We start from the raw sequence: 20,297 nt of genomic DNA, 5'->3' as shown, positions 1-20,297 counted from the left end.
CCAGCCACTTAGGAGGGTTTCTAACTAGATTAGGATGCTTAAAATGGGATTTCTAGAAGCCCTAATCCTTTCCTACAAAAGTGACGCCCCAAACCTTTCTAGGACTCCTAGAAACCTGATTATTCCTTTCCCCCTTGGTTTCTAAAAGCCTTAGCCTTTTCCTTCAAGGATTGTGTGTTATTATCCTATACAAATTAGGCTTTTAAATCCTTTTCCTTTGCTACATAGGGGCTGCGAATTTCAGCCTATAAATACCACCCTTTGCTGCACCATTTAGTCACCATCCTCTACCATATTTTCACTACACCATTCACCCAAACATACCTTGTGTGCCGTGAGTTTGCAAAGGAGAAGAAGGAAGAACTCTTGGAGCCGTGCATGCCATTCAAGGAGCTTGGATTGTGGAGCGTTTCTAGGTGTTTTCTATCTTTGTTTTAATGTTTAAATTTATTTATCTTTGTTTATTTGCGAGTATGAGGAACTAAACCCCCTTGGCTAGGGGGGGATTTGAAACCATGTTTATGCTTGCTATATGATTTGATTACTTCTAATTGCGTTTCATAAGTTGTGAGTTCAATTTGCTTATCTATGTGAATTAAAACTTATTCTTGTATGTTGATTGAGGGTCGACACTTAGTTTGCATGCATGAATTTGATGCTAGGATATAAGGGAATTTCACCTAATCGTTATGAACTTATATTCACAAGTAGTAAAGGTTGTTGATCACAATCGTGTTAAGTAAATTCTTGGCATAAGTTTCATGCAATCATAGTAACAAGTGCTTCGTCAATGCTTATGGTTTTCATAGAACTTAATGATTCTTGCTTGTATCTCTATTATGCAGTCATGTAGGGGACTTGTGGGGAATGCTTTGGGTTGTCGTATGCAATTCATCCAATTCAATAACTTAAGGAAAATCTGAGGGTTAATTTAAGCGGACCTAATTAACTTGGGGCGTTGAGAATTCATGGTTTATTGAAAAGCAATTGGAAATCGTTTTATATGCAAGTGTGACATGTGTGGAGATGAACCCCTTAGCTAGCCTTCCATCCATTCAAATCATCCAAATTCGTTTTAAAATCTGTTTTAGTTTACAAAGTTTTGTTTTGTTTTTAAATTCGTCCAAAATCAATCCCCCTTTTCTTTGTTGAGTCATACTAGTTAGAAATCCATTTAGTTTGTGTTTTTAGGTGTCTTGAGTCAAGTTTAAACCAATTTTCGTCCAAATTCTTTCCTGAGTGTCAGAAACTGCCCAGAAAGTGTTTTAAGGCAGTTTTGAGTGTTTCTGGGCTGGTTTGAGTCTTTTGGTTTGTTTTGGTGTTTTAAAGTTTAGTTTTGCATTCTTTGAGTCTAGTTTAGTGTTTTAAACTTGTTTTTACGTATTTGAGTCAGTTTTCAAGTGATTTAGCAATCCCTCCTAATCCCCGGCCTAGAACGATCCCTACTTACATACTTACTACAATCGATAAAAAGAGGGTTAATTTGTGTGTCAACATAATTTTCATATCTCCCTGGTTCTCGCATCTAAGTAGTAGCATTCCATTCATGAGATCATATACATACATTCATAATTCCAGAAATTGCTTTTATTGTCATAATATATGTGAGCATTAGTTTTCATATTTACATCAATCTTCTCACATATAACTAGTGTAGGGTGTGTAGTCAGAAAATCTAAAGTGAAAAATGAGTGTATATCTAGTGAGGAATTGAGGGATTCTCTAAGGCATGTTACTACATTCAAAACATCGTTTTTGGTTATTTGTGAACTAATAAGTAGTGACTATGATTAAGTATGTGCTTAAGCGTAAAGATGGCTAAAATCTGTGGGAATGATGATTTTTAACATGTCATGTGCATTGGAAATCCCTGAGGCGATTGTTGGAAGGTTTAGGTTGTGTTTTACTCGTTTTGTTTCGTTTATTTACTTTGTTTCGTTTTGTTTTGCTCGAGGACTAGCAAAAGCTAAGTGTGGGGGAATTTGATAGGAGCATATTTATGCGCCTTAGTTAGTTAGTTCTTATGCATTTATGTTGTGTTTTCTTGGTTAAATTAGTCTTTTAAGCTATTTTCATGTGTTTTCAGGTTTTAGAGACAAAGTGAGCAAAAGGATGCAATTTGGAGCATTTTGGAGCAAAATTGGGCTAGAATGGAGTTCATGCACATGAAGCACAAGGGATGGACGAATTTGAGGAATTGATGAAGCTAGGAAGGTGTTTCAAAGTTGAAGAATTGAATATACAAAGTTTCCTAGTTGAAGTAGGAAAGGGCTTAAACGATGGATTCCTAGACGAATGAAGTTTCCTACTCAAGCAAGTATTCCTACATGAAGAAGAAGAATTAAAGCCAAAGAATCAACTCAAGAGAAGGATCTTATCCAAAACCTCATCCATAACCTTATCTTAGCTTATCTTATCCAAACAAACCTTATCCTATCTTATCTTATCCTAATCCTAAATTATCCACATTCCAGCCACTTAGGAGGGTTTCTAACTAGATTAGGATGCTTAAAATGGGATTTCTAGAAGCCCTAATCCTTTCCTACAAAAGTGACGCCCCAAACCTTTCTAGGACTCCTAGAAACCTGATTATTCCTTTCCCCCTTGGTTTCTAAAAGCCTTAGCCTTTTCCTTCAAGGATTGTGTGTTATTATCCTATACAAATTAGGCTTTTAAATCCTTTTCCTTTGCTACATAGGGGCTGCGAATTTCAGCCTATAAATACCACCCTTTGCTGCACCATTTAGTAACCATCCTCTACCATATTTTCACTACACCATTCACCCAAACATACCTTGTGTGCCGTGAGTTTGCAAGGAGAAGAAGGAAGACAACTTGGAGCCGTGCATGCCATTCAAGGAGCTTGGATTGTGGAGCGTTTCTAGGTGTTTTCTATCTTTGTTTTAATGTTTAAATTTATTTATCTTTGTTTATTTGCGAGTATGAGGAACTAAACCCCCTTGGCTAGGGGGGGATTTGAAACCATGTTTATGCTTGCTATATGATTTGATTACTTCTAATTGCGTTTCATAAGTTGTGAGTTCAATTTGCTTATCTATGTGAATTAAAACTTATTCTTGTATGTTGATTGAGGGTCGACACTTAGTTTGCATGCATGAATTTGATGCTAGGATATAAGGGAATTTCACCTAATCGTTATGAACTTATATTCACAAGTAGTAAAGGTTGTTGATCACAATCGTGTTAAGTAAATTCTTGGCATAAGTTTCATGCAATCATAGTAACAAGTGCTTCGTCAATGCTTATGGTTTTCATAGAACTTAATGATTCTTGCTTGTATCTCTATTATGCAGTCATGTAGGGGACTTGTGGGGAATGCTTTGGGTTGTCGTATGCAATTCATCCAATTCAATAACTTAAGGAAAATCTGAGGGTTAATTTAAGCGGACCTAATTAACTTGGGGTGTTGAGAATTCATGGTTTATTGAAAAGCAATTGGAAATCGTTTTATATGCAAGTGTGACATGTGTGGAGATGAACCCCTTAGCTAGCCTTCCATCCATTCAAATCATCCAAATTCGTTTTAAAATCTGTTTTAGTTTACAAAGTTTTGTTTTGTTTTTAAATTCGTCCAAAATCAATCCCCCTTTTCTTTGTTGAGTCATACTAGTTAGAAATCCATTTAGTTTGTGTTTTTAGGTGTCTTGAGTCAAGTTTAAACCAATTTTCGTCCAAATTCTTTCCTGAGTGTCAGAAACTGCCCAGAAAGTGTTTTAAGGCAGTTTTGAGTGTTTGTTTCCTGTTTTGAGTCTTTTTGTTTGTTTTGGTGTTTTAAAGTTTAGTTTTGCACTCTTTGAGTCTAGTTTAGTGTTTTAAACTTGTTTTTACGTATTTGAGTCAGTTTTCAAGTGATTTAGCAATCCCTCCTAATCCCCGGCCTAGAACGATCCCTACTTACATACTTGCTACAATTGATAAAAAGAGGGTTAATTTGAGTGTCAACATAATTTTCACATCAAATTTTGGCGCCGTTGCCGGGGATTAGCAAAGTTGCTAATCCCTTGGATTGTTTTATTTCAATTTGTTTTATTTGTGTCCAGATTCTTACTTTGTTTTTGTTTATTGTTTTTAGGTACTAGTTTATGACTCGGAGCTCTCATCCGGTTCGTGAACACATCTTGGACTTTGACGACGATTTTGAACGAGAGTTGAGACGAAAGAGGAAGAATCCAGAACCTAGTGAATCAAGTTCAAATTCGGAAGCCGAAGTTGAGATTGAGGAAGAGGAACCCACGGCACAAGTGGGTGAAGTTGAGACAGTCATGGCACAAGACAATCGTACAATCAAGGAGCTCTCGGCTTCGGGATTAGACAATGCCGCACCTCTATGTATTCAATATCCGGCGGCTGCCCAAGGAAAGACCGAGGAATTCGAGTTAAAGTCAAGTTTGCTACACCATATTCCGAAGTACCATGGGTTGTCCATGGAGGATCCTAACAAGCACTTGAAAGAGTTCGAGGTGGTGTGTTCAAGCATGACTCCAATCAATGTCGACGGGAGTATATTGAAGATGAAGGCCTTTCCCTTTTCTCTCATGGAAAAGGCGAAAGATTGGTTGTACGAATTAGCTCCCGGAACGGTCACATCTTGGGAGAGCATGAAACGAGCTTTCTTGGAGAAGTTTTTCCCAACTTCTCGAGTCATCCTCCTACGAAAAAGGATAAGTGGAATTCAACAAGAAGAAGGTGAGTCTTTTCCTACATATTATGAACGTTTTAAATCTCTTGTTGCTTCTTGTCCACAGCATCAAATGAAGGAGGAGCTTCTTCTACAATACTTCTACGAGGGACTTTTACCAATCGAAAGACAAATGCTAGATGCCTCGGCGGGAGGAGCTTTGGTGGACAAGACTCCCACGGCAGCAAAGACTTTGATTGCTAATCGAGCGTTGAACGCTCAACAATACGAAGGTGTTGGCCAAAGAGGCACCCCACGGCAACACCAAGTGAACGAGGTAAGTGCCATAACCGAACTTCAAAACCAAATGGCTAACCTTACTACTTTGCTTTCTCAGGTTGTGGAAGGGCCAAAAGTTCAAAATGTAAGTGCGTGTGGCGTATGTTCCATGCAAGGACACCCTACGGACACATGCCCACAATTGATCGAGAACGGAGGGTGGGAGACCCTCAATGCCGTGGGCTTTGGGCAGCAATACCAACAAAGGAATGATCCCTTTTCTAACAACTACAATCCCGGTTGGCGTGATCATCCGAATTTCAAATGGCGGGAACCCCAACAAGGCCAACAACAAAACACATTTCGGCAACAACCCCCGGGTTTCTATCAAAAGCCATTCGCACTAAATCAAACTCAAATACATTCTGCCCCAACAAATTCAGGTACGTCCTTGGATAATGATGCAATTCTTAAATTACTTAACACTTTGTCTCAGGGGCAAGAGAATCAAGCCGCAGCATTGCAAAGCCAAGCTAAAAGGGTGGATCACTTGGAAAAGCAAATTGGGCAAATTGCGGAGTTTGTAGGACAGTTTCGAGACCAAGGAAGACTCCCTAGTTCAACCGTTGCAAATCCAAAAGGGGGATTCGAAACCGCCAAAGCAATTACATTAAGGAGTGGCAAACAAGTTGGAACCGAACCCCAAGCATCCAATTCAAGTCAAAAAGAGGATGAAAAGCTACTGTTTGAGGAAGAACCCCAAACCTCAACCACGGCAAGGAAGGAGAAAACAATGCCGCAGCCTCCTATTGCACCTTTGCCGTGTCCTACACCTAAGGTAAGTCATAATTCGACCCAATCAAGCTCTATTCCACTAAACGTGCCCTTTCCTAGCAGGTTGATGCAAGCCAAGAACGACGAGGAGGAAAAAGACATTCTGGAGACGTTTAGGAAGGTGCATGTCAACATCCCACTCCTCGATGCAATAAAGCAAATCCCGAAATATGCTAAGTTCTTGAAGAAGCTTTGCACAACAAGGAATCGGATTCGGGAGAAAGAGGTGGTACACGTAAGTGAGAATGTATCTGCATTGTTGCAAAGAAAGTTACCACCTAAATGCAAAGATCCAGGTAGTTTCACTATCCCTTGTGTTATTGGCAATACGAGGTTTGATCATGCTATGCTAGATTTAGGTGCATCAATCAATGTCATGCCATATTCTGTTTATGCATCGATGAATCTAGGGGAGCTTAAACATGATGGTGTTATTATTCAATTAGCCGATCGATCTAATGCATATCCGAAAGGAGTTTTGGAGGATGTTTAGTGCAGGTAGACCATTTGATTTTTCCTGCAGATTTTTATGTGCTTGACATGGAAGATTCGGTACAATCTCCATCATCACCACTCTTACTTGGACGTCCTTTCATGAAAACAGCTCAAACCAAGATTGACGTAGCCAAGGGAGCAGTAACTATGGCCTTTGGTGGTGATATGATTAACTTTAAGATTTCTGAATCGGTTGAGAATACTAATGATGTTCGTTCTTGTTGTGCTATTAATGTAATTGATAATATAGGGCAGGAATGTTCAACACTAGTCAACAAGAATGTACCACAACCCACCATCGAGGAAGGAATTGGAGTGAACAACAAAGAGTGCACGGCCCCAACCTTGAAATCATCAAATCTGCCCAAGTGCAACCCTTGTGCATTTGTCCATAGTGCTACCACTTCTTTGCCGTACAAAGGTAAGCCACCTATTCCAATTTCGATTCCCATTTCAACTAATAGGTTGTTACCTTGTATGGTGCAGGTACCAAATCGAAGACAACGTAGTGGGAGAGTTCGTGTTGATTTAGAGAAGCAAAACATGACAAATAGAAAGGATCATTATCCCATCCCATTCAAGGACCCAAAGAATGAAGTATTTCATAGGTCAGGTTGTGGAAACACCCCTCCATGCTGTGGGGTTCCATAAACCTTCAATGGAGCATCGTCCGGCTGGAAGACGTTAAAGCAAGCGCTTCTTGGGAGGCAACCCATGCAAATAAAGAGGACCTAGGAAGCTCCGGCATCATAATCAGATTTGCATTTCTAAACCCTACTCTTTATTGCTTTTACTTTGCCATATTTGTCATGTTTGCTAGTTGTGTTATTTGCGTGCTTTTGTGTGAGTCTATGTTTGAAACATTGAGGACAATGTTTGGTTTAAGTGTGGGGGGGTAAACAAAGTGTTTTTTTTGTGTCAAAATTCGTAGGATTTTACCACCTAACATTTCAAAGGTTGTTTTTCATTGTTTTTAAGTGTTTTTAGAAAGTTTTGATGTGTTTTTATGTGGCTTTACCAAAAAATCCGAAAATTCAAGAAAAAAAAATAGAAAAAGTTTTGAAAAAACCCAAAAAGAGTTGTTTTAAAGTTGTTTTTGTGTGTTTGTGTCTTAGAGTACCTTCCAACACAATGATGAGGATTCGGTTTTTAATTGCATGACTGTTAAAGAGAGTTATAAACATGGATGGAAGTTGATATGCTATTTTGTTTATGCTTGGTCATCGTTGTTGTTTACGAATTCACATGTAATCATAAAGTAAAAATCAGTTTTTGTAACATGCTTGAAGGAAGTAACTCAAACTAACGCTACAACCTTGTGAGACTTGAGCCTAAACATTCTTTGGAGAGTTAATAATCTGTGAATTTGTTGTTTTCTAAAGTCGTTGCATGATCTCATCATTCTTTGCTTGGTTGCTACTTAGAAGGCGTTTCATCATTATAGATCCAAATATTAGAACTCATACCTATTTCATTCAAAACTTAAAATTGAGTGCATAACATATAACAAGATGAAGTTGTTTAGTAGTTATCACCAGAGCCAAAAAGCCGTCAACCCATGCATATTGTTTTGTAGGATTAACCCCTTTGAGCCTTGTTTAGCCTATTTTTGTTGTTAGCCACATTATCCTTACCTAGCCTAGATTAGGACTATCCATACCCTTGTTCTTAAAGGATAATAAAGCATGACTTAGAGGGAATTCTTTTTGAGCAATGTTGTGCAGAAAACTAAGTGTGGGGGAAAGGAAAGTTGTGTGCCAAAAGAAGTAAGGAGGGCACGGGTTAGAAAAAGAAAAAGAAAAAAAAAAAGAAGAAAATTCGTAGAAAAAGAAAGAGAAAAATGAGAAAAGTATTTAAAGGAGTTGAAAGAGCATAAAATGAGCTCTAAGTTATTGGTTGTTGAAGCAAGGGTCCAAAAAGTTGAATTGGACCCTAAGTATTGCATGAGTATTCCCCTTGGGTTTAAACATTGATTTTTGCATGCAAAAGTGAATTCTAAGTGTCAATTTCATTACTTTGCTTATTATTCTTTAAGAATGTTTGTTTATCCTTACCTTCCTTTGTTAGCCAATACCTTAGCCCCGTTACAACCCTTTGCTTCTATCTTGATTGTTATGTGTTTCAATATGTGGAGTTTGGAATTGGTATGAGCATATGATATCCCTGGTTCTCGCATCTAAGTAGTAGCATTCCATTCATGAGATCATATACATACATTCATAATTCCAGAAATTGCTTTTATTGTCATAATATATGTGAGCATTAGTTTTCATATTTACATCAATCTTCTCACATATAACTAGTGTAGGGTGTGTAGTCAGAAAATCTAAAGTGAAAAATGAGTGTATATCTAGTGAGGAATTGAGGGATTCTCTAAGGCATGTTACTACATTCAAAACATCGTTTTTGGTTATTTGTGAACTAATAAGTAGTGACTATGATTAAGTATGTGCTTAAGCGTAAAGATGGCTAAAATCTGTGGGAATGATGATTTTTAACATGTCATGTGCATTGGAAATCCCTGAGGCGATTGTTGGAAGGTTTAGGTTGTGTTTTACTCGTTTTGTTTCGTTTATTTACTTTGTTTCGTTTTGTTTTGCTCGAGGACTAGCAAAAGCTAAGTGTGGGGGAATTTGATAGGAGCATATTTATGCGCCTTAGTTAGTTAGTTCTTATGCATTTATGTTGTGTTTTCTTGGTTAAATTAGTCTTTTAAGCTATTTTCATGTGTTTTCAGGTTTTAGAGACAAAGTGAGCAAAAGGATGCAATTTGGAGCATTTTGGAGCAAAATTGGGCTAGAATGGAGTTCATGCACATGAAGCACAAGGGATGGACGAATTTGAGGAATTGATGAAGCTAGGAAGGTGTTTCAAAGTTGAAGAATTGAATATACAAAGTTTCCTAGTTGAAGTAGGAAAGGGCTTAAACGATGGATTCCTAGACGAATGAAGTTTCCTACTCAAGCAAGTATTCCTACATGAAGAAGAAGAATTAAAGCCAAAGAATCAACTCAAGAGAAGGATCTTATCCAAAACCTCATCCATAACCTTATCTTAGCTTATCTTATCCAAACAAACCTTATCCTATCTTATCTTATCCTAATCCTAAATTATCCACATTCCAGCCACTTAGGAGGGTTTCTAACTAGATTAGGATGCTTAAAATGGGATTTCTAGAAGCCCTAATCCTTTCCTACAAAAGTGACGCCCCAAACCTTTCTAGGACTCCTAGAAACCTGATTATTCCTTTCCCCCTTGGTTTCTAAAAGCCTTAGCCTTTTCCTTCAAGGATTGTGTGTTATTATCCTATACAAATTAGGCTTTTAAATCCTTTTCCTTTGCTACATAGGGGCTGCGAATTTCAGCCTATAAATACCACCCTTTGCTGCACCATTTAGTAACCATCCTCTACCATATTTTCACTACACCATTCACCCAAACATACCTTGTGTGCCGTGAGTTTGCAAGGAGAAGAAGGAAGACAACTTGGAGCCGTGCATGCCATTCAAGGAGCTTGGATTGTGGAGCGTTTCTAGGTGTTTTCTATCTTTGTTTTAATGTTTAAATTTATTTATCTTTGTTTATTTGCGAGTATGAGGAACTAAACCCCCTTGGCTAGGGGGGGATTTGAAACCATGTTTATGCTTGCTATATGATTTGATTACTTCTAATTGCGTTTCATAAGTTGTGAGTTCAATTTGCTTATCTATGTGAATTAAAACTTATTCTTGTATGTTGATTGAGGGTCGACACTTAGTTTGCATGCATGAATTTGATGCTAGGATATAAGGGAATTTCACCTAATCGTTATGAACTTATATTCACAAGTAGTAAAGGTTGTTGATCACAATCGTGTTAAGTAAATTCTTGGCATAAGTTTCATGCAATCATAGTAACAAGTGCTTCGTCAATGCTTATGGTTTTCATAGAACTTAATGATTCTTGCTTGTATCTCTATTATGCAGTCATGTAGGGGACTTGTGGGGAATGCTTTGGGTTGTCGTATGCAATTCATCCAATTCAATAACTTAAGGAAAATCTGAGGGTTAATTTAAGCGGACCTAATTAACTTGGGGCGTTGAGAATTCATGGTTTATTGAAAAGCAATTGGAAATCGTTTTATATGCAAGTGTGACATGTGTGGAGATGAACCCCTTAGCTAGCCTTCCATCCATTCAAATCATCCAAATTCGTTTTAAAATCTGTTTTAGTTTACAAAGTTTTGTTTTGTTTTTAAATTCGTCCAAAATCAATCCCCCTTTTCTTTGTTGAGTCATACTAGTTAGAAATCCATTTAGTTTGTGTTTTTAGGTGTCTTGAGTCAAGTTTAAACCAATTTTCGTCCAAATTCTTTCCTGAGTGTCAGAAACTGCCCAGAAAGTGTTTTAAGGCAGTTTTGAGTGTTTGTTTCCTGTTTTGAGTCTTTTTGTTTGTTTTGGTGTTTTAAAGTTTAGTTTTGCACTCTTTGAGTCTAGTTTAGTGTTTTAAACTTGTTTTTACGTATTTGAGTCAGTTTTCAAGTGATTTAGCAATCCCTCCTAATCCCCGGCCTAGAACGATCCCTACTTACATACTTGCTACAATTGATAAAAAGAGGGTTAATTTGAGTGTCAACATAATTTTCACATCATATGGATAATCCTAATCTAGGCTAGGTAAGGAGAATGTGGGTTAACAAACAACATAGGCTAAACAAGGCTCAACGGGGTTAAACCTACAAAAACACATGCATGGAATGAAGGCTTTTTGGCTATGGTGGTAACTACTAACTTCATGTTGAATATGTGTTATGCAATTCAATAACATGTTTTGAATGAAATTGGCATGAGTTCTAGCATTTGGAACTAAATGATGAAACGCCTTCTAAGTAGTAACCAAGCAAAGAATAATGAGATCATGCAACGACTTTAGAACACAAGAATGCACAGATTATAACTCTCCAAATAAACGTTTAGGCTCAAGTCTCACAAGGTTGTAGCGTTTGTTTGAGTTCCTTCCTTCAAGCATGTTACAAAAACTAATTTTTTTTCTTTATGATTACATGTGAATTCATAAGTTATAACCACAACCAAGCATAAACCAAAGAGTAAATCAAACTTTTATCCATGTTTATAACTCTCTTTAACAATCATGCAATTACAAACCGAATCCTCATCATTGTGTTGGAAGGTACCCTAAGACACAAACAAACACACAAAAACAACTCTTTTTGGGTTTGTAAAACAATTTTTTCAAATTTTTATGGGATTTTCGGATTTTTTGAATCAAAACACACTAAAACACACCAAAACAGCCTAAAAACACATAAAAACAGCAAGGAACAACATTTGAAATTATGGGTGACAAAACCCTACGAATTTGCATCAAAACACTTTGGTTACCCCCCCACACTTAAATCAAACATTGTCCTCAATGTTTCAAGCATAAACTAACACAAATAACAAACAAACACACAAAACAGCAACTAAACAACCTAACATGGCAGAAACGAAATAACAACAAAGAGAAGGGTTTAGGAACGCAAATCTGGAATTGGAGTGCTTTCTAGGTCTTCCTTTGTTGAATGCATGGGTTGCCTCCCAAGTAGCGCTTTCTTTAACGTCTTGCAGCCGGACGATGCTCCATTGAAGGTTTATGGAACCCCACGGCATGGAGGGGTTTTTCCACAACCTGTCCTACGAAATACTTCATTCTTTGGGTCCTTAAATGGGATGGGATAATGATCCTTTCTTATTGTCATGTTTTGCTTCTCTAAATCAACACGAACTCTCCCACCACGTTGTCTTCGATTAGGTACCTGCACCATACAAGGTAACAACCTATTAGTTGAAATGGGAATCGAAATTGGAATAGGTGGCTTACCTTTGTACGGCAAAGAAGTGGTAGCACTATGGACAGATGCACAAGGGTTGCACTCTGGCAGATTTGATGATTTCAAGGTTGGGGTCGTGCACTCTTTGTTGTTCACTCCAATTCCTTCCTCGATGGTGGGTTGTGGTACATTCTTCTTGACTAGTGTTGAACATTCCTGCTCTATATTTTCAATTACATTAATAGCACAACAAGAACGAACATCATTAGTATTCTCTACCGATTCAGAAATCTTAAAGTTAATCATATCACCACCAAAGGCCATAGTTACTGCTCCCTTGGCCACGTCAATCTTGGTTTGAGCCGTTTTCATGAATGGTCGTCCAAGCAAGAGTGGTGATGGTGGAGAGTGGGTTGAGTCCTCCATATCAAGCACATAGAAATCTGCAGGAAAGATCAAGTGGTCTACCTGCACCAAAACATCTTCCAACACTCCTTTGGGATATGCATTAGATCGATCGGCTAATTGAATAATAACTCCATCATTTTTAAGCTTTCCTAGATTCATAGATGCATAAACAGAATATGGCATGACATTTATAGATGCACCTAAATCTAACATAGCATGATCAAACCTCGTATTGCCAATAACACATGGGATAGTGAAACTACCTGGATCTTTGCATTTAGGTGGTAACTTTCTTTGCAACATTGCAGATACATTCTCACTTACGTGTACCACCTCTTTCTCCCGAATCCGTTTCCTTGTTGTACAAAGCTTCTTCAAAAACTTGGCATACTTCGGGATTTGCTTTATAGCATCGAGGAGAGGGATATTGACATGCACCTTTCTAAACGTCTCAAGAACGTCTTGTTCCTCTTCTTCGTTCTTGACTTGCAAAAATCTGCTAGGAAAGGGTACATCCGGAGGAATAACATTAGAATTAACTTGAATTGTACCTGCCTTACCCTTATTGGCCGAATTTGATGGCCTGGGTGGCTGCAGCAAGGATTGCTCAATCCTTGCCGTGGCTTTTGCTTGCTCCTCCTCTTCTATTTGCAACTTCTCGTCCTCCTTGAGGGCAGATTTGGATGGTTTTGGCTCGGTTCCTACTTCTTTTCCGCTCCTTAGCATGATGGCCTTGGCAGTTTCGACTCCTCCCCTCGGATTGACAACCGTTGAACTAGGCAACCTTCCTTGCTCACGAAATTGCCCCATGAACTTGGTAATTTGTCCCACTTGCTTCTCCAAGTTGTCCACCCTCTTGTCTTGGATTTGCCTCTCTTTGTTTTGAGTTTGGACTTCCTGCGTCAAAGTAGTAAGTAATTGAAAAATCTTATCATTATCACTTGAATTACCTGCATTGCTTTGGGCAGGTTGTGCTTGGGCTTGTGGTGGTGCCAACGGCTTTTGATAGAAACCCGAGGGTTGTTGCCTAAATCTGTCTTGTTGTTGGCCTTATTAGGGGTCTTGCCATTTGAAATTCGGATGATCACGCCAACCGGGATTGTAAGTATTGGAAAACGGATCACCACGTGATTGGTATTGGTTGCCATATCCCACGGCATTGAGTGTCTCCCACCCTCCATTCTCGATCAATTGTGGGCACTTGTCCATATGGTGGTTTGGCATGGAGCATACGCCACAAGAAGCTACGGGTTTGACTTTTGGACCTTCCACCACCTGAGAAAGCAACGTAGTAAGGTTAGCCATTTGATTTTGAAGTTTGGTTATGGCACTTACCTCATTGACTTGATGTTGCCGTGGCATGCTCCTTTGTCCAACACCTTCGTATTGTTGAGCGTTCAACGCTCGATTAGCAATCAACATCCTTGTAGCCATAGGGGTCTTGTCCACCAATGCTCCTCCCGCTGAGGCATCTAGCATTTGACGTTCAATTGGTAGAAGAAGTCACTCGTAGAAGTATTGTAGAAGTAGTTCCTCCTTCATTTGATGCTGTGGACATGAAGCAACAAGAGATTTAAAACGTTCATAATAAGTAGGAAAGGATTCACCTTCATCTTGTTGAATGCCACTTATCCTTTTGCGTAGGAGGATGAGTCGAGAAGTTGGGAAAAACTTCTCCAAGAAAGCTCGTTTCATGCTCTCCCATGATGTGACAGTTCCGGGAGCCAATTCGTACAACCAATCTTTCGCCTTCTCTAGGAGAGAAAAGGGAAAGGCCTTCATCTTCAAGATGCTCTCATCCACGTTCACTGGAGTCATGCTTGAGCAAACGACTTCAAACTCCTTCAAGTGCTTGTTCGGATCTTCCATGGACAGCCCATGGTACTTCGGAATGTGATGTAACAAGCTTGACTTCAATTCAAACTCGGCAGTTTTGTCCGGAGCCGCCCTAGGGTATTGGATACATAGAGGTGTGGCATTATCCAATCCCGAAGCGGAAAGCTCCTTGATCGTTCGGTTGTCCGCTGCCATGTCTTCCACTTCCTCTTCAATTTCAAAAACGGACTCAGAACTTGCACTTGATTCACTAGGTTCCGGGTTCTTCCTCTTTCGTCTCAACTCACGCTCAAAATCGTCGTCAAAATCTAAAATATGTTCGTGAACCGGATTAGAACTCCGAGTCATAAACAAGTACCTAAAACAAGAAACAAAATAACATAAGATTCTGATCTAATAAGAAAAACGAAAATAACAATCCAAGGGATTAGCAAAGTTGCTAATCCCCGGCAACGGCGCCAAAATTTGATGTGAAAATTAACTAGCACTCAAATTAACCCTCTTTTTATCAATTGTAGTAGGTATGTAAGTAGGGATCGTTCTAGGCCGGGGATTAGGAGGGATTGCAAAATCACTTGAAAACTGACTCAAATACGTAAAAACAAGTTTAATACACTAAACTAGACTCAAAGAATACAAAACTAAACTTTAAAAACACTAAAACAAACCAAAAGACTCAAAACAGCCCCAAAACACTCAAAACTGCCTTAAAAACACAATCTGGGCAGTTTTGAACACTAGACACAAACTTGGACGAAATTAGGTTTTAACTTGACTCAAAACACTTAAAAACACAAACTAACTTGACTTCTAACTAATATGACTCAACAAAGAAAAGGGGGATTGATTTTGGACGAATTTAAAAACAAAACAAAACTTTGTAAAACGAACAGATTTTAAAACGAATTTGGTTTAAATGAATGGATGGAAAGCTAGCTAAGGGGTTCATCTCCACACATGTTATACTTGCATTCAAAACGATTTCCAATTGCTTTTCAAATAACCCATGAATTCTCAACGCCCCAAGTTAATTAGGTCCGCTTAAATTAACCTTCAGATTTTCCTAACGTTATTGAATTGGATGATTGCATACGACAACCCAAAGCATTCCCCACACTTAAGAAAACACCATGGAAATGCATAAGAACTAGCTAACTAAGGCGCATAAATATGCTCCTATCAAATTCCCCCACACTTAGCTTTTGCTAGTCCTCGAGCAAAACAAACAAAAGAAAGGAAACAAAACGAAACAAACTAACCAAAACAAAACCTAAACCTTCCAACATTTGCTTAGGGATTTCCAATGGACATGACATGTTAAAGATTGTTATCCCCACAGATTTGAGTTCTCTTTACTCGTAAGCACATACTTAATTAAAGCCACTACTTACTAGTTCACAAGTAATCAATTAAAACAATGCTTTGAATGTGGTAACATGCCTTAGAGAATTCCCTCAATTCCTTACAAGATATATACTCTATTTTCACTCAGATTTTCTAACTCCACACCCTACACTAGTCATATGTGAGAAGATTGATGTAGATATGAAAACGAATGCTCACATATATGTTTCACAAAGAACGCAATTTCTAGAGTTAAGAAGCATGTTTAGATATGATCTCATGAATGGAATGCTACTACTTAGATGCAAGAGCCAGTGACACCATATGCTCATACCAAATTCAAACTCCACAAATTGAAACACATAACACTCAAGATAGAAGTTAAGGGTTGTAATGGGGCTTGGGTGTTGGTTAACAAGGAAAGGATAGGGAAACAAACGTTCTTAAAGCATAATAAGCAAAGTAATGCAATCTAGACTTAGAATCACTTATGATTGCAGAAACTCACTTAGACCCTTTCTTCGACGTTTTGGACCCTTTCTTCAACTACCATAAACATGTGAACTTAATTTCACTTATTTCATACTCTTTTTTTTTCTTTCTTTCCACAACTTTTTCTTTTCTTTTTCCACGAATTTTTTTTTTTCTTTTTATTTTCACTCATGCCTTATTTCTTTTCTTGGCATATCAACACACACATACAAATTCCCCCACACTTGTTTTCTGCCATACATTGATCAAAAGGGATTCAATTTGAATCATGCTTTACTATGCTTCAAGAACAAGGGTATGGATGGTCCTAATCTAGGCTAGGTAGGTGTAATGTGGGTTAACAAAGACAATGGCTAAACAAGGCTCAACGGGGTTAAACCTAAACATATAATGGAGTAGGGCACACGGCTTTTTGGCTAAGGTGGTGGTCACTACACAACTTCATCTTGAATATGTGTTATGCAAATCAATAACATGCTTTGAATGAAATGGGCATGAGTTCTAGCATTTGGAACTAAATGATGAAACGCCTTCTAAATAGTAACCAAGCAAGGAATAATGAGATCATGCAACGACTTAGAAAACAAAGAATGCACAGAATTTAGCTCTCCAAATAAACGTTTAGGCTCAAGTCTCACAAGGTTGTAGCGTTAGTTTGAGTTCCTTCCTTCAAGCATGTTACAAAAACTGATTTTTTTCTTTATGATTGCATGTGAATTCATAAGTTATAACCATAACTAAGCATAAACATAGAGTAAATCAAACTTTCATCCATGTTAATCACTCTCTTTAACAGCCATGTAATTACAAACCGAATCCTCATCATTGTGTTGGAAGGTACCCTAAGACACAAACAAACACACAAAAACAACTCTTTTTGGGTTTTTAAAACAAATTTTTCAAATTTTTATGTGATTTTCGGATTTTTGCATCAAAACACACTAAAACACACCAAAACTGCTCAAAAACACTTAAAAACAACAAGGAACAAGTCTCCAAGTTAAGGGTGATAAAATCCCGCGAATTTACATCTAAAACACTTAGTTACCCCCCCACACTTAAATCAAACATTGTCCTCAATGTTTCAAGCATAAAACCACACTAAACAAAAAGAAACACACAAACAGCAAGTAAATAACAAAACTGGGCAGATTAGAAACAAGCAACAAAGTGAAGGGTTTTAGGAACGCAAATCTGGAATTGGAGTGATTCCTTGGTCTTCCTTTGTTGAATTGCATGGGTTGCCTCCCAAGTAGCGCTTTCTTTTACGTCTTGCAGCCGGACGAAGAACATGATCATGCCCCATTGGAGCCCACGGCATGGAGTGGGATCTCCTCCACAACCTGCCCCACAAAGTTCTTGTACATTGCATCCTTGAACGGAAATGGATAGTGATGTTTGTTGATGGGTGCGTTGTGTTGCCTACGGTTCATGTTCATGCGCCCACCATCGGCGATTTGCTTGGGTACCTGCACCAAAGAAGGGAACCAACTATCAACTTTAATGGGAATTGGATTTGGACTAGGTGCCTTACCTTGGTGTTGTGATGAAGTGGCAGCAACATGAACTTTTTTCCTCATGGTGTTCTCGGCCACATTGGGTATCTTAAGGGCAGTGGCCGTGGGGTCCTTATGCTCTACTCCAATTCCCTCGTCTTGCATGGCTCTTGATGCAACCTTTGTGTTAGGGGCTGAATGGTCCGTCCCTATCTTTTCTATTGTATCAATAACACAACAAGAATGAACAACGTTAGGCGTCTCAATGGATTCAGAAATTTTAAAACAAATCATATCACCACCAAATGCCATAGTTACTTCTCCTTTGGCTACATCAATCTTGGTTTGAGCCGTTTTCATGAAAGGCCGTCCAAGGAGAATGGGCAATGAAGGAGCATGATCCGATTCATCCATCTCAAGAACATAGAAATCCGCCGGAAAGATCAAATGATTAACCTGCACCAAAACATCTTCCACAACTCCCTTTGGATATGCATTAGATCTATCGGCCAATTGTATGATTACACCATCATTTTTTAACTTGCCTAGGTTCATAGATGCATAAATTGAATATGGCATAACATTTATGGATGCACCTAAGTCTAACATGGCAGATTTGAACCTAGTATTACCAATGACACAAGGAATGGTGAAACTACCCGGATCTTTGCATTTAGGAGGTAGTTTACGTTGTATCATGGCAGACACATTCTCACTTACCTGTACCACTTCTTTCTCCCGAAAACGTTTCTTTGTTGTACAAAGCTTCTTCAAACACTTGGCGTACTTCGGGATTTGCTTGATTGCATCCAAGAGAGGTATGTTAACTTGAACCTTCCTAAATGTCTCTAGAACATCTTTTTCCTCCTCTTCATTCTTGAATTGCGCAAATCTGCGAGGGAAAGGAACATTGGGCAGATTAGTGTTTGAATTCACAACATTTGGAACAACATTACCTGAGGTGGACGGATGGGAGGGCTTAGGTGGCTGCGGCATAGGTGGTACCACCCTTGCCGTGGGGTGTGATGGCTCTTCCTCCTTGTTTTGGGCAGATTCATGTGCTTTGCTTCCTACTTCTTTTCCACTTCTTAGGGTGATAGCTTTTGCAGATTCGAACCCACCCTTAGGATTGACTACCGTAGTGCTTGGTAACTTACCATTCTCACGAATTTGCCCCAAAAATTCTGCCATTTGGCCCATTTGCTTCTTGAGCTCATTAACTTCCTTTGCTTGGGTCTGCAATCCCTGCGCCATTGTGGTCAGTAATTGATAAGTTTTATCATCATTCATAGAAGTACCTGAGTTGTTTTGTGATGATTGTGCTTGAGGAGGTGGTTGTGGTGCCATTGGCCTTGGAAAGAAACCCGGAGGTTGTCGGAATCCACCTTGTTGGGCAGGTTGTTGTGCATCTCTCCATCTGAAATTTGGGTGGTCACGCCATCCTTAATTGTATGTATTAGAGAAAGGATCACCCCTTGGTTGGTTTTGATTCCCATAACCCACGGCATGGGCAGATTCCCACCCTCCATTTTCAATTAATTGAGGGCATTGATCCGATTGGTGTCCTTGAATGGAGCATACACCACAGATTGTAGTTCCTTGCGTTTTGGGGCCTTCAACAAACTGCGATAACATAGAAGTAAGGTTAGCCATTTGGGATTGTAACTCAGAAATAGAACTTACCTCATTTACATGATGTGACCGTGGGGTATCTCTCTGCCCAACACCTTCATATTGTTGTGCGTTGTGTGCTCGGTTCGCAATGAGAGTCTTGGCAGCCACCGGAGTCATGTCCACCAATGCACCACCCGCCGAGGCATCTAGCATTTGGCGTTCCATGGGAAGGAGTCCTTCGTAGAAGTATTGAAGGAGCAACTCCTCCTTCATTTGATGCTGTGGACAAGAAGCAACAAGAGTTTTAAAACGTTCATAATATGTTGGAAATGACTCACCTTGGCTTTGTTGGATGCCACTAATGCGTTTCCTCAAAAGAATGACTCTTGAGGTTGGAAAGAATTTTTCCAAAAACGCTCGTTTCATGCTCTCCCACGAGGTAACCGTCCCCGGGGCCAATTCATATAACCAATCTTTAGCTTTATCCATTAGAGAGAATGGAAAAGCTTTCATCTTCAAAATGTTGCCATCAACATTTACCGGCGTCATGCTTGAACAAACAACTTCAAACTCCTTCAAGTGTTTGTTTGGGTCTTCCATGGACAGCCCATGGTACTTTGGAACATGATGTAACAAGCTCGACTTCAATTCGAACTCTTCGGTTTTCCCTTGGGCTGCCGCGGGGTATTGGATGCAAAGAGGGGCTGCATTATCCAAACCCGAGGCAGAAAGCTCCTTAATGGTTCGGTTGTCCGCTGCCATCTCTTGGTTCTCCTCTACAACTCTAGCCGTGGGCTCTTCTTCCTCTTCAAATTCGTTTTCTTCGCAATGAGGTTCCGGGCTAGGTGGATTGGATGCTTGTTGCCTTCTTGTTCTTCTCAAAGTTCGCTCAAAATCGTCGTCGAACTCCAAAATGTTTGCTTGGACAGATTTGGAACTTCGAGTCATACACTTGTACCTAAAACAAGAAAACAAGAAACCAAGTCAGAAACTGAATTTAAAACAAACAAAAATAACACAAAAATAAATAACGAGGGATTAGCAACTT

Source organism: Malus domestica, chromosome 11, assembly GCF_042453785.1.
Source record: "Malus domestica chromosome 11, GDT2T_hap1".
Lineage (NCBI taxonomy): Eukaryota > Viridiplantae > Streptophyta > Magnoliopsida > Rosales > Rosaceae > Malus > Malus domestica.
Note: the sequence above shows the minus strand (reverse complement) of the source record.